The sequence below is a fragment of the Danio rerio genome, chromosome 8 (assembly GCF_052040795.2).
Source record: "Danio rerio strain M-AB ecotype USA chromosome 8, GRCz13ab, whole genome shotgun sequence".
NCBI classification, from domain to species: domain Eukaryota; kingdom Metazoa; phylum Chordata; class Actinopteri; order Cypriniformes; family Danionidae; genus Danio; species Danio rerio.
The window spans coordinates 23,843,414-23,859,503 of NC_141028.1; the positions used below are offsets into that span (position 1 = coordinate 23,843,414).

Consider the following 16,090-nt stretch of genomic DNA (forward strand, 5'->3'; position numbering starts at 1 on the left):
TTTAACAATTGCTCAAACAGAGGCAAAACTTACTGTGTAAGTGTTCCTTTGATGAGCTCCTTGATAAAGTTTGGACTTTGATGCATCTGTTTCCATGCACTTTCATTTTCTGCTCTGTTATATGAAACAATGATTCTAAAGAAAAAAGCTGAGGAGGAGGAATTCCAGCATTAGGTAAGGTAGATTAAGTAAGAAATATCTTGTTGGATGTTCTTTGCAGTTTGTCTCTCCCCTCTTCTTCTCTATTTCTTCCTAACTTCCGCCATAGGCATAGATTTATTTATTTTTGTTGTTAATTTTTCTTTTCTTAATGTTGAAAAGAATGCAGTATGACATGCTGGTAAATTAAGCATTGACCGCTAAAGGGTTCTTGTTAGAGAACTCATGACTCATGAATGTGATGTTGAACTTTCAGTGACTGCTAATCAAGGGTTAATGGTGGCAGCCAAATGGGAGGTTTACAATACAAATATTGGGCCTGTAATTAGTCATTATTCCATTAAATAGAAATGTTCCTTTATGAACAAAAAATTATTAATTAAGCAATATAGATGACTAATAGATTCTAAATGCTATATGATCATAAATTACCATAAAACCATGTCTACTGAAATGTCAAAACATCCAGAAATGAGTGTGTTCATACACTGTAGATGGTTAATGAGGGGCTAATAAACACAATTTCAATGAAAATCACTCAATTGGCTGTGTCCTGCAGACTTTACGATATAGTAAATATAGGACTCAATACTGTAGTAATTAGCTTAATATATGTGTGCGCACACACACAGTTTAAGCAATTCATTGTCATACAACAGAACTGCATCTGGTTTGTCACTCAAACAATGTCACATTACTTGCTGACCTATTTTAATGTTTTTTTATTTAATATTTTTATAGATATATATGAACATATTTGCCACCATATATGTGTACATTATATATATATATATATATATATATATATATATATATATATATATATATATATATATATATATATATATATATATATATATATATATATATTAGGGATGCCACGGCTCTCAATATAATATTGAACCATACGGTACGACCTTCATGGTTCAATATGCGGTTGTGAATTGCGGTTTTCTCGGTTTTGTGTTTAAACAACATATGTACGTTTTCTATCTCCATGAATTGACTGTGTGTGCCTGTAAGTCCATGAGCTGAGATGAGGAAACTCCTCCCTGCGAGTAAATATCCAATCACTATGCTCTAAAGATAGGGGGCGCTTGACCATCATTCCACACTTAAACATTGCGAGCGGCGGTGAAGTTAGGTTGAATCAACAGTACAAGGAAGCGCCCGCGAAGTGAGGCAACAGTACGAAAAAGCACCTGCGTCTTTCAAATCTTCATTGTGAGGACATTTCGGTCTTGCCGGTTAGCATAATGCCAATAAAAGAAAAAAACGTTGAACAAAAAATAACTGTGTGCAAGCATTGTTTTACACGTATAACCATGACTGCACATCTGTAGCACCATCACCCAGCAATATCACTGTCTGAAGGCAGGATAGCAGATAAGGAAATAAAGTCCTCCAAACAGCAACAATCCCTCGCTGAATCTTTCAAGCAAACATTATAATAAATAAATAAATAAATAAAACGTGTCAAGCCATGAGAACCAAACTGAACGGAAAACCGTGTTAAAAAACCGAGGTATGTATTGAACCTTGGGCTAACTGTATTGTTGCATCTCTAATATATATATATACATATTTAACTGGAATAAATGTGCATAGATATATTTTTACATGTATGAAAATACATTTTAATACATATACATGTATGAATATATATTTTACTACCATTTATGTACATATATTAATGTATACATTTATGTACATATAGTTTACTTGAATATATGTGTACATATATTTTTATGCATATATGAACATATAAATTACTGGCATATGTGTGTGTACATATACTTTATACTGTACATTTATTTTCTTTTACTACAAATGAATATGGTAGCACAATTTATAATTTCAGCATCGATATTAATTTAAAATTATAAACTCTTACCAAATAGACATATTGAGTCATCTGGTGGAATTTTATTTATTTCGCAATATATAAATTGCAGGATAACAAAATATTGAAATGTTCAAATTTTCTAATATTTGGCAGACTTAAATAAACATATTTTCTGACATATATGTGTACATTTACTATATATAAATATATGAACATATATTTTACTGGTTTTCATAGATTCCCGAAGAACTACGGCCCTTTATAGTAAATGTTACTAATATTAAACATTAAAACACATGCAAAAACAGCATATAATAATGTTTTTACTCAAAACTCATTACATAGCTTTAGTCGAGTGTTTGAAATAAGTTCTTCAGTGAAATGATAAGTCACCAGGAAAACATTGTTCACTCGTGAATGTATCACAAATTATGTTGCACTAAATGTTTTAATCAACCTTAAATACCTCCTTTGCACAATGTTGTTCCGTCTTATGTTAAAGTACTTGTAAAGTCTATCTAAGGTTAAAGAACAATAAAGCTTAAGTTGACTATACTTTGTAACAGCAGCTTTACAGAAACAAGAAACAGGATTTCCACTTTCCACATTAAAAATGGTCATGAAACAGTCAAACACCTAACATTGTCGTAAAAAATATTGTATTTAATATATTTTTTAACACATTTCCTATTAATTGTGTGTTGTTGTTTATGCTAATACTTTATAATGTTTAAATACTGGAACTGAGAATATTGGAATTTTACTTGTATTTAAAATTGTGGTGGCTTATTTATTTGAACATGGATCAAAACAAAAAAAAATTTATTTATTTATTTTTTAATCAGTCAATTCTGAATAATTGACTGATTGGAACAGTGAACTGTGAACCCCCATTGTATTGAATGTCAGTATAATATGCTAATTGATCAGATTAAAGTAAAAAAAAAAAATGTTAGAATGACAACCAGCAAAGCTTTTTTGTATTTGAGTAAAAATATTTCCAGAGTGTGGAATCACTGGGCAAAACTAAATCAAATTCAGCCAGTCTTTTATGAAGTGATATTACTGCAACAAACATCCAAACTCCCTTTACAAGAAAAATAACCACATTTATCCAAAACAAAAAACCAGAGCACTTGCAATGTATTTACTCATTTATCATCCACATGCAAAGCTGTCACTAAATGGAAAATATTATGGTCCTTCTATGCCCCCAAGCCAAAAATCTGCAGATTATACAATTCAGTAAGCAGCACATACTGTACTACCATTGTATTAAACATTGTGAAATGTTACAAAATATCTAAAGAATTCAGAATATAGTTTGAAAAATGTTTGAAAAAAAAACCCTGTAACCCACCCATAGACGCTCAGCTTTCAGCTTTCCTTACCCATCCCCTTCTCTCACACACATACTGTATGTTAAAAGAGGTAGAGCGAGGGGAAATAATGCTAAATGCAGGCCTTTGATCAAGAGGCTGCTACAGAATGTGAAATGACACCACAGAGCAGCACATAAAGCAGAAGCAGAAGGTTCTGTCTCCATATAGTGTATCAAATCCACAATTATGATGCAAATCATTGGTGTATATAATTCCCCCATTGCATTTAAAAGACTATGTATGATGTTCTGTAGGTATGTATACATTTATGTGTGTGTGTGTGTGTGTGTGTGTGTGTGTGTGTGTGTGTGTGTGTGTGTGTGTTTTCTTATTTCTGTTTAACTAAGAGAAGAACACATTTCTAAAAACACAACAGAAAATAATAACTAATAACTTATTTCTTTTATCTTTGACATCAAGACAGTTTAACTACACTCTAAAAGAGTTGAATTATTATTTAACCCAAAGGTTGAGTTAAAAATAGTTGGTGCTTTGTTGGGTTATTTAAAACCTTTATTGGGTTATTTATTTAATAACTCAACCAGTTGGGTTAAAATTTTTGACTTTTTTTTTTACTAATAAAGATGACTACTACTACTACTACGATAATAATAATAATAATAATAATAATAATAATTTATTATTATTATTATAAAGTGGTTAAGCCTCTTTTTGGCAAAATAACCCAACAAATTAGTTGTTTTTGTAACCCAAATTGTTGGGTCACCTATAGCGCATGTCTTTGGAATGTGGGGGAAACTGGAACAACCAGAAAAAACTCACACGAACACAGGGAACCACAGGCATTTCCACACAGAAATGCCAACTGATCCCGCCGGGGTTCGAACCAGCAACCTTCTTGGTGTTAGGCGATCGTCCTACCCACTGCACCACCGTGCTGCCCCTGTGTGAGACCGATCGAAGATCAAAACATGACCTCTTTGGACAGAAATGTAAAATATGGACCAATTTCTCACTTTTTTAAAATATATAATCATCTTGTTTAAAAATCCAAAATCAAATAAAAAGTGTTTAAATCATGTGTCAGTGCTCTTAGATATGAATAAACAATATGGGAAAATTATTTTAAAAGTATAAAAAAAAAAAACATCATCTTCTTTAATCCTGCCCTGAATTTCAGCATGCTCAAACTCTAGTGTGACTGTGGCATAACAGTGGCTTGTTCTGTAGACAATTGAAAAAATTGGGGGCAAATAATATTGTTTGCAAATAATATTGTAAAAAAAATTACTTAAAAAGGTTAATAGAAAAAAAATAACCTAAACTGTTTTTATTCTACCTTAAATAAACAAATAAGACGTTCACCCTAAGAAAATATTACAGGAAATACTGTGAAAAATTCCTCGCTCTGTTAAACATCATTAAAATTGAAAAAGCTGAAATTGTGAAAATAAAACACGTTTATTTCATACATTCACACTCCCAGCTCCCATTAATAAAAGAGTCTGATAATAAGCAGCACTGTCATAATTACAGTGGATATTCACTAACAATTATCCACAACCTGTGAAAATTATGCATGGCAATGTAGGGCATTTGAGTTAAAAAGGTTGAGATGAGATCCACTGCTTCTGTGGATATTAATATCCACACTTTATTTAGTTTTTCTTTTCTATACCAACATTTTCAAGACCACAAAACAATTCTAATAAAAACAACACACGGAGCCTTGACGGTTAGATGGTCCTGCTGTGTTTTACCTATAGTTTCGCATTGTGACTGACAGCACAATGACACTCTGTTGAATCACTTTGTCGTGTGCTTATTCAGACCAGAACATATCATTTGTTCTCGTTTGATTGCACGTGATTGAATCACACAGACAATTCCACCGGCAGCACCGCAAACTTCAATCAGCTTTCACAAACCTATACAGCTCCTTACCTTGCACGTGTGCGTGATCTAACTGTGATGTCTGAATCATCAGCTATGGCCTCAAATGTCCCCCCCCAAAAAAAGAGAAATAAAACAATAATCATTCACTTCCTATGATTTTATGATTCACAAACCCAAACGCAGGAACACCTTAGAGCAAAACCCGTTCAAATAATTATACGCTCAAAAACATGCTCAGTGTCAGTCACCCTAATGTTTATTTATATGTTCATTGTTATTTAGGCCTAATTCTGTTTTATGTTTTTTATCTGTAAGCTTTCTTCCCTGCCCTATTTTTCCAAACAGTTGCTATAGAAACATAGCAGAAGGAAAGACTTATTGAAGACTTTTCTGCAATGCCAGAGTGTTCCTGAAGCAAAGCTCGTCTCAGAGAAGAGAAACAATCCAGGCGGTTTTAATAAGTCGTCCCAACAACCCTTCACCTAAAGCCCCAGCGGTCCTGAATCACGTCCTCTTCAGCACAGCCTCTTTCTCCAAAACACTCGTCCTGCACTCCTGAGCGGCTCGGTGAATGTCAAGCCGTAATTGTATGATAATCCGGAAGGCACATTGGCTGCTGGGATGGTGCCGTTCCTGCTTGTTTTATTGAAAACTGTACACAGGCCATGAACGAGACAGATTGTTCGGCCTGGTGGCTCCGGTTGCTCAATCATTAGCCAGGTCTAATTGGTTATTAATGACCGTGGCTTTCCATCACAGCAATCGGCACACCTGACGACATTAATATTGTGGGGAGGTAAGAGGAAACAGCCAAACCAACCTCTCCCATTCCAAACAGAGACGTGCTTAATGAACTAGAGGACGGATGAGGAAAAGGCGTTTCCTTTGAAAAATATCTGAACTAACAAAACAAGGATATGCGCCTAGGATGAGTGTACATGTTTTATTTTATTTTTAATTATTTTATTACTCTCCTAAATAACTAACTAACTAACTAACTAACTAACTAACTAACTAACTAACTAACTATATATATTTGTTTAAAAATTCAAATAAATAACATGTTGTGCATGCAATAATAAATACTTATTTTTAATACTTATTACATCATAAAATAAAACAAATATTAGAAACGTACTATAAAAAATACTTATTTTAATACTTAATAAATCAAAAAATTTAATTTAAATAAGAAAATGAATATAAAAATACAAAAATAAATAAATATTTATATTAATACTCAATGCATCATAAAATAAATTAATTATTAGAAAAAAATGAAAAACAAATTAAACATTTCATTTTTCATTCATTTTATTCCCTTCGGCTTCCCTTTATTCATCAGGGGTCACTGCAGCAGAATGAATTGCCAATTTACCCAGCATATGTTTTGCACAGCAAATGTCCTTCCATCTGCAACCCAGTACTGGGAAACACATAAACACGCTCTCATTTACACACATACACTAGTGTGTCTATTCAATTTACCTATACTGCATGTCTTTGGACTGTGGGGGAAACCGGAGCACCCATAGGAAACCCAAACCAACCCAAGGTGAACATGCAAACTGACCGAACCGCACTCGAACCAGCAACCTTCTTGCTGTGAGGAGACAGTGCTAACCACTGAGCCACAGTGCCACTCCAAATTAAACATTTAATTAATATATAGTTTAGCAGGACCACTTTTTGTTTTGTGACAAATATTTCATAGCACTTTTTTACAATTGTTTTTTAGTGGTTTTCAAATTTATTATGATATGGGGAGAGGATCGGCAAAGGATCAAGCCAGGAATCGAACTTGGGTCGCCGTGAGCACTTCTCTGCTATATATGTCGGAAAGAAATTCTGAATGTATTTGTTCCAACAATGGATGCCAATGGCTGCTGCTTTCCAACAGGCTTCAGTTTTTCAGACCATCTAGTTTTGTTCAACAGAGCAAAACACTTCATAAAGGTTTAGAATAATCTAAGTAAGGTTAATTGTGAGGAACCTTTTGGAGGAACTACCCTATTTTAGCTCGAAATTACAATTTAAATTAGCTCCAACATGGCTCACATGACAAATGTTTTATGATCAAACTATTTTTTAAGACTAACTGAATTAAAAACTTTATTCCAAAAATCTTGTTCCCAACTGTTTCCATTTACATTACAAACATGCATTCTAAGCAAGTGAAATGACTTTTCCTCACAGTACTACAGTATGCCTTTAAAATGCTTCTTGTTATATCTTGATTTCAAAACCGGGCAAGTTCACAGCTGAAAGACAAAAACATGGACAATTTGGATGCCCTCATACCTCCACAATCCTTGCTTAGAAAGGAATACATACAGTATAATTGGCAATTAATGGAAGGCAGGTGCAAAAGGGGAAAGGAGAAAAAAAGAGAGATGTTAAAAGCGATCCCAACACATTAGACAGTTCCTCTTAGATCTGCAGTAAACAAATTCCCTTTAAATGAAGGCCAGCCCCTCTGAGGCCAATCACACCAAAAGAATGAAGAGAATAACTTTGCAGAGGTTTAGCAAACTCACTAATTGAATTTTTAACTGAAGGTGAATGTTATTTTTGTGCTAAGAGGTGAAATCTAATGAATCAGCCTTGAGATCAAAGAATAGCTGAAGCGAGGTTACGGTTTGGTGTATGCTGGGATATTAGGAAGACTCGAAACACTGGGTGATTATAATAACAATCTAAATATATTTGGAACTATTTAACTCAACGATTTTCCTAAATTTTCATAAATGTGTTAAAAATTAAGATGTTTCAATGTCAACTATCTCATTTCAAACTATTATGTTGGTGGTTTAGTGCATGTAAATGAAATTTATACAACCTGTAAATTAGCTTAAAACATAATAAATAAACTGTAACAAATGTCATTTGATTTAAAAAAAATAATTGCTCTCATAAACAATACACACATACATACACACACACACACACACACACACACAAATTTAGAGCAACTATCAACAGTTTGTAAAATTCAGAGGCTCTATAGGGTATATGCATAAGAACTTTTATTTTCAGTAACCCAGTTGTTACAAAGTCACCACGTTTAAGGTCTGTTTTCTTTAAAAATCAATGCCTGAAAAACGCCTGATTGATATCTGTCGCCACTGCCTCGCATGGTTCAGGATTGGTAGAGCTACGCATCGATGAATTTGCTCTTCAGTGTTTGAACTCTCAGTAATGATTAAATCACACTGAACTGAGCTAAACTGAACTGAACTGAACTTAAACACTAAAACCTGAACCACACTGTTCCAGTTACTATGACCATTTATGTGAAGCTGCTTTGACACAATCTACATTGTAAAAGCGCTATACAAATAAAGCTGAATTGAATATACAAACAATATAAAGTGGGTCTCAGAGCAGACAAAAGGCACTGCATTAAATTCCATTGTTTCACGCCATATCTTTAAAATACAAACATTTATTTTACCGCTATATTTTTAATGGATTTTTTGCGCATGCCTGCAGATGCTGACAGTGCTTATGTTTACCTGTCTTTCGTCTCATTTTTCGCTTCAACAGTTAAATAAATGCTTAAGTCTATTTAACAGATTTTATTTTAATAATATAACATTAATGATGCTGTGAAAAAGAACCATATACAATTTTTCACCAGAAGTTTATCAGTACAGGAAACCCTTTAAGTTTATAAGTTGGTAAATAAATAAAATTTGCAAAAGTTATTCTTTAGCACAATTCACAAGTTACATTCTGCTACCTAGTCATTGGTATCAATCTGCCACCTGCTGGTAAATGCGCTATATATGGAGATGCTTATTTGACAGCAGGCTGATTGTACAGTTTTTACGTTTTTACTGTCTTGCTTATGTGGTGAGCATTTCAAAAGTGACTAAATTCCTTCGACAGCATGTTGTCCAGATGAAGGTCAAGAAGGCTGAGCTGTTAGTAGGTATATCAGCATTTTTTCAATGTCACCTAGTCATCCAAGGCCTCTAAAAAGGCTGGTCATCCACAAAAGACAAATGCACAAGAGGACAGGATAATATATTAATGGACACTGGGCAGCATGGTGGCTCAGTGGTTAGCACTGTCACCTCACAGCAACGGTCTTGTCGAGTTAAAGCTGGACCAGTTGCCATTTTTGTGTGGAGTTTGCATGTTCTCCCCGTGTTCAAGTGGCTTTCCTCCGATTGCTCCGGTTACCCCCACAGTCAAAAGACAGGCAGCATACTGTAGGTGAACAATTAGCTAAATTGGCCATAGTGTGTGTGTGTGTGTGTGTGTGTGTGTGTGTGTGTTTGAGAGTGAATGAGAGTGTGTATGGATGTTTCCCAGGAAGGGCATCCGCTGTGTAAAACATGTGCCGGGATAGTTGGCGCTTCATTCTGCGGTGGCAACCTCTGATAATCAGGAAGTCGAAGGAAAATGAATAAATAAATGATTCAATGAATGAATCACTCCAGGATTTTACAGAGACTTTTTTTTTATTTGTGACATAAAATTATATTAAAATGTGGAATGGGTTATTTGTTTCATGTCTTGTGTTTTGTAGTGTATATACACACAATCTAGCAATTCTGGTTTGCTTTCTGCAGCAGGAGTGGCAGATGTTCATTCGAGGCTCCTTCTAAAACATGTGGTTTCTTCCCTGTATTTATCACCCAATTGACCTGTATTGTTTTGTGTAAAAACGAACGCTCATCTAAAAACAACTAAAATGCCCAGACCAGGTTCAAATCTGATTGAAACTTCAAAAGAAACTGAAAAAGAAGAGTTAAAAAAAAAATCACTTTAGAGTAGCGTGAGACACTAATGATGGCCTGAGGCTGCATATGAACTCAAGTCTTCTATGCGTAAATCAACTTGGCAAAGATAAATAGTTCTTGTGATTTGCATTTACTTTGTATACAATAAACTGAGCTGCATTGTAGTATGTGTTAATTTAATTCTATGATTTCAGTTTTGGTTAAAGTGACCGTTCACCCAAAAAAATTTAATTCTGCCACCATTTACTCACCCTTTACTTGTTTTAAACCTTTCTGAAAAGAAAGTTGAAAACCCATAACCGCTGACTTTTACAGTATTTGCTTTTCCTTCTATGGAAGTTACAGGGTTTCAGCTTTGTTCAAAATATCTTCTTCAGTGTTCAACAGAATGAGACTGCTTCAAAACCACTTAAAAGTGAGTAAATAGTAAGTTGAGTCAATTATCCCTTTAACTATTGTTATTGATGTCCTTAAGGTTATTTAAAACAAGGAGTAGACATTTGAAGAAAAAATTTAACTAGGCAAACTGCCCACTAGTGTTTAAAGAAAGCAATAAAGTAAAAAGAAGTCAAATATTCATGCTAACGATTTGAGAATGTTCTATTACATTATTGAAGGAATGTTAAAAGCTGAAAATCTGGGAACATTTGCAGTTGGCTGGAAAAATCCCAACCAGAGCAGCCTGGTTCCAGGAGGGAATTTAATCGACTTCCAACTGACCACAGATCCTTCTGAATATTAGATATGAAGACAGAGCTTTTGCTGGTGCAGACTCTTTCTTGGGATCTGTACAGGTCAAAGACTTTCAGCTATGAACACAAAGATATGATGGAGATATTAGGTAAGATTCACAGCGGGGAAATCCACCTGACTCATTCCTTAACAGTCTTGTGCCATAGGATATGCCAGCCAATTAAGTCAGGGAACTCTAATGAGTCCAGGCAATCATTTGTTATGAATCACTTTGTAAACTAAACAGATGGTTAATAGAGTGTTTTGGAGTGCATGCATCCACACTGTCATTACAGCCGTGCCAGCTCTATCCCCATCACCATTTGTCATCCAGTGACTGTAAAGATGCCATTTCTCCAAAATGACTCTGGCAGCACACATACATAGCGCTTATCAGTGAGATAAGATGATTATGATAACCTTGGCCAATGACTGTTTTTCCTCAAGATGGAATCGAATAGTCTTCAAAGTACTGTGCATATTATTCACTGATCAAATGCTGCTGATAATAATGTCTAGATAGTGTACGATAAGACACTGTGACAGTGAAATGTTAGCAAGTCCTCTGAACTGTAGTGTTTGTATGGTTTCAGGACACTGTAGTCAACAACTCTGCAGGGAGAGAGGTCAACTCTCAGAGAAGGTCACCTGCTTTCCCAATAATTATGCCATCAGTTCATGCATTAAAAAGCTTGTACTGATCAGATAACAGTGGGAAGCAAGAAGCCTCCTCCTTCCACGTGCATTGTTTTTAATGTTCATCTATTAAAATGCAAATGATAACAATGGTCTGAATATTGTTAGCTTGTACATAACAGGTGCTGTTGAGCAGTTCTGTTTTTCCCAGGAGGTCATTACAATGCACTGCCATTCCGATGTAGGAGACAGAAAAACTTTTTTTATAAAGTGTTTTATAAAGTTTAAAAACTATTAAATACTTTTAAAATACTTATTGTGAAAGACCTTACACTTTCTCCGCCAGATAAAAAAAGCAAGTCTTCTTCCACCCATCCTCACCACATTGTTAACCACAGTTAAGTATCTAATGTGTATAGTTAAGTATCTTATAGTATATGTTATCCCTAGGTTTTTTTTCTATAGCTCTTATGTCCAGTGTTGTGTTTGTATTTATGATTATTTTATGTAGCACCGTTGTCCTACATGACACAACATTTCATTCCTCTGTGCTGTATGTCCACACATTGAACGGAACAACAATAAAGCTTGACTTGACTTTATTAAAAGTACCAAAGTACTTTGACAACAAGTCAGAAGTACAGTACTAAGAACCAGGGAGCAGATTCACAAAACCCTTCCTAGTAAGTTAGGACATTAATAAATTCTGAGAAGCTCTTAAGATTTTTTTTATAGTAAGTCTTGAAAGAAATTTTAGAAGAAGACTTAAACTATATCCTTACAAATTAATCGAATAAATTTAATAAACAGCTCGAACAAATACTTTTTTCACAACTACATTTTTAATGTCTCAGTTTATTGTTGTGTTTTAAAGTAGTAGCCACATCCTGGTCAAGGTTTTTAATATATTTGTTAGAAAATATTAATTAATCAATTAATCGGCCAAAGCGGAATGAACCGCCAACTATTACGGCCTAAGTTTTACACATCAGATGCCCTTTCAGCCACAACCCAGTTCTGGAAAACACCCATACACTCTCACATTCACACTCATACGCTATGGCCAATTTAGTTTCTACAATTTACCTATAGTGCATGTCTTTAGACTGTGGAGAAAACGGGAGCACCCGGAGAAAACCCACACCAATACGGGGAGAACATGCAAACTCCACACAGAAATGCCAACTGGTCTAGTCAGACTCGAACCAGCAATCTTATTGCTGTAAAGCGACAGTGCGAACTATGCAAAAAAAGAGAAGAAAACAGCAGCTAGACAAAATGTCTTTAGGTTCTGTGAATCTAGCCTCTGGAATACATTTAAAAATGTCAAATTTTTCTATTTATAATATGTTTTGCCTTGTTGAGCACTGTAGCCATGTGAATGCACTGGACAATTATAGGCTTTTAAAGGTGTTTTTTTTTTTGCAGGTTTACAATGATTGAAATTAAAGTTGGATGAACACAAAAGCAAACATTTTGAAGAATGGTGAAAATTACTTACAGTTTTAAACATTCAACCAAATTTCTTCTATTGTGCTTAACAGAATACAGACACACAAACAGCTGTGGAACAAGTTGATGGTGAGTGTATGATAACAGAACTTTGATGCATAATACTTTTAAAGGTGCAGTAGGTGATTGTCTTTTTCAGCACTACATTTTGTTGAGCTGGTTGAAAGTCTCTTCAAATTCCAGTAGTAATGAATAAAGTAAATGATCTAAATGTATTTATACTGTATCTATTTATATATTCCGGGTTAGGCATCAAACAAAAAAATATTCATCAAATTTAAAATTGTTGGGTCGACAATTCCCATAATTCTGATAAGTAGCCCAATCTGTCTGTCAACAAATGTAGATTGTACATCTGCGCATCCCTTTCATTCAGACAGATCCACCATTTGCACACGAGGGAGAGAAAGTGACAGCAGTACACTGAAGGAAGAATGACACCGTGGCTGAGGTATTTCTGTTAGACAGGTAATGTTGTTTTAAAACTATTTTAGTCATGCAAAGCTTATGTTGTTCTGTTGTTATGAATGGGTTATATGCACAGAAGAGTTGTTCAGCCACTGAAATTTTCAGACGAGAGATTGATGTGACCATTTTCAATTTTACAAGGAACCTTTTACAGCATCAATAATGTGGATAATGTTAATGTAGATCATGATAATAATGTTTTATTTACTTTAACAACAGAACATCAGTAAATAGAGCTATTCTTACTAACCTGCTTTACTGCGTTGAAGTTGGTTTTATATTGACATTGTTTCATTTTTCAACAATGACAACCTTACACACTCCCTATGTTGTTTAACATGCTACTTTATATATTTGGTCTGAAATAGCATGCAAGTATGGCTTAGTGAGAGAGAGGTGACAGATGACATGGTGACATGACAGAGTGAGACCAGCGATCTTTGCATTCATGAAATATTGCACATTATGAAACCTTTTGCAAACTACAAAAAAAAAAAAAAAAACGTGCTTGATATTATACAGTTTTGAGTTTTTCAATAAGAATTATAGTATTATAAAGTACTGTAAAGTTTTCTAACTGGCGAATGACATGATCTAATAAACTGTCTACTGTCATCTTTAATGTGCGCATTCGTGATATCAGGAGGCGTGGCTTTGGACGGCAGACGACTGTGTTTCAAAGATATGCCAACCGGTTATTATTGTGGCAGATCACCTACTGCACCTTAAAACTGTAGATTTAAACTGTCAACAACAAAAGAGCACAGCAAAAAATCAAGGTACTATAATGCAATTCAAGTCACACATCAGTGTCAAGTTAGTTGTTACTTTCCAAACGAGAAATAAAATCACTGGCGTCATATTAAAGTGTCATTTAAAACGGACGTGCTCAAATATGGTCAATTGGAACGGTCCTTTGGAATGAAGGATTTTGAAAAATACAACTGATGGACATTCAGTCCATCATCCTTTGAGCGGGGAAGTTGTTTGGTGTCACAGACTGCACTGAATTCGGAAGGGCTCATCCCTATGCTCTAATCCCTTCAGAGGGACCCTCCGATGGGATTAGGGCATACTGAGCCCTTCCCAATGGAACCCAGGAATCGTCACATGATAATTTCAGAAATCACTGTAATGTGCTCAAATCGCTGATTAAAAATTCTTTGTTAAATAGAAAACTTAAAAAAAAAAAAAAGATTTATTTGCAACAGAAATCTCCTGAGTGTAAAAGTCTAAATTAGTTTGATCAATTTAATGCATTTTTGGAGAACAAAGGTGTTCATTTTTGAAAAGAAAAAGAAAAAACAACTACTTTTGAACAGTACTGTACAAAAAGACAAATCTTGGCCGGTATGCTCCCAATAGTTGGTGTTGTCAGACAAGAGACTGGTGTGGAGGAGGAAGGGAATGATAGTGAACAGCGTTTGAAGTGTTTGTTGGTTTGTATACAGCGGGTACTACTCAGCCTGCCTGTCAGCGGTGTGAGGAATGAGGCTTTATCCAGCAGGAAAGTAAGGCAGATTCAGACACTCTCAGTGGAGCTCGCCAATCTGCACAAGCACCATTTCTTCCACTGTGACATTAATATTTTATGGGTACGTTTGCTGTTCGATCTCTTGCCAGAGTGTGATCTGAATGCAAGGCGCTGAAAATGGCTGACGCTTTCATTGTGTTCCCTGTGCGAAGACTTTGGGACTAAGCTGAGAAGCTTTGTGGACTCCACTATACCCCATCATTTAGTACAAGGAACCGTCCTGCGTCAACACATTTTGTCACATTGTGGATTTGCAGCAGTTACGGTTCCCCACGGTGACATTTTCCTTCAGTCCTGATTGAATGCGGTGGTCAGATATGCCACTACAATCCTAGATGAGAATCTGGTCATTACAATAACCGTGCAAATTGCAATTACTGGCTCAAATGTTTCTGCTGTATTTTATTCTTATTTAATCAGAGATTATTAACATGATTTGAAGGATCTCGAACGGGGGTGACCCTGAAAGTGAAGTTTTATTGAGATCACAGACCTGCTCTGTCACCAGGGTGCCCTTAATCTAGACACCAAACCCCAGGTTGCAATTAGAAACACAAATTGCTTAAAGAAAAAAATCCTGAATAACAAATAAGACCTCTTAGAGCGGAGCGATCTGATCACAAAAGACCAATGATAAATGTAGTAGTACATAAGGAAAAAATTGTAAAGAAAAAGCTAAATCTAAAGGGGAAAAATACTTCATAAATACTTTCATAAATACATTATTAGCATTATTAAATAAATTATAACACAAATATAATATACCAGGCTGGGTCAGTTGGCATTTCTGTGTGGAGTTTGCATGTTCTCCCCATGTTTGGGTGGGTTTCTTTTGGATGCTTCGGTTTCCCCCACACTCCAAAGACATGTGCTATAGGTTAATTGAATAAACTACATTGGCCATAGTGTATGTGTGTGAATGCAAGAGTGTATGAGTGTTTACCAGTGTTGGGTTGCTGCTAGAATGTCATCCGCTGCGTAAAACATATGCTGGATAAGTTGTCGGTTCATTCCGCTGTGGCGACCTCTGATTAATGAAGGGACTAAGCTAAAAAAGAAAATGAATGAATTATTGAATATAATATACATATTAATATTGCAGATATATTAAATGTAAAAGTTTACAATTAGTGTTATTAGTAGTAATAATGGTAGCAGTAGTGTTTTTGAAGTTCATCTATACATTAATGTAACTGTTTTGTCGAAAAACATC

The 16,090-nt window shown here is 35.0% G+C and overlaps 1 long non-coding RNA gene across 10 annotated transcripts in view; it reads right to left on the reverse strand.

Annotated features, from left to right (window-relative positions):
* LOC141375626 (uncharacterized) overlaps positions 1-16,090 on the reverse strand; it is a 460,251-nt gene that overhangs the window by 410,421 nt on the left and 33,740 nt on the right. Inside the window, exons 4-5 of one of the 10 annotated variants that reach the window (XR_015497873.1) lie at positions 12,679-15,925; positions 9,492-12,583 (exon numbers count right to left, since the gene is read on the reverse strand). The exons of 7 other annotated variants lie outside the window; for them this stretch is intronic. This is a non-coding gene — a long non-coding RNA (uncharacterized LOC141375626). Of the gene's footprint in view, positions 1-9,491; positions 12,604-12,678; positions 15,926-16,090 lie in introns of those variants that run through there. 2 more of the 10 variants (XR_015497882.1, XR_015497878.1) reach the window with 2 other exon arrangements.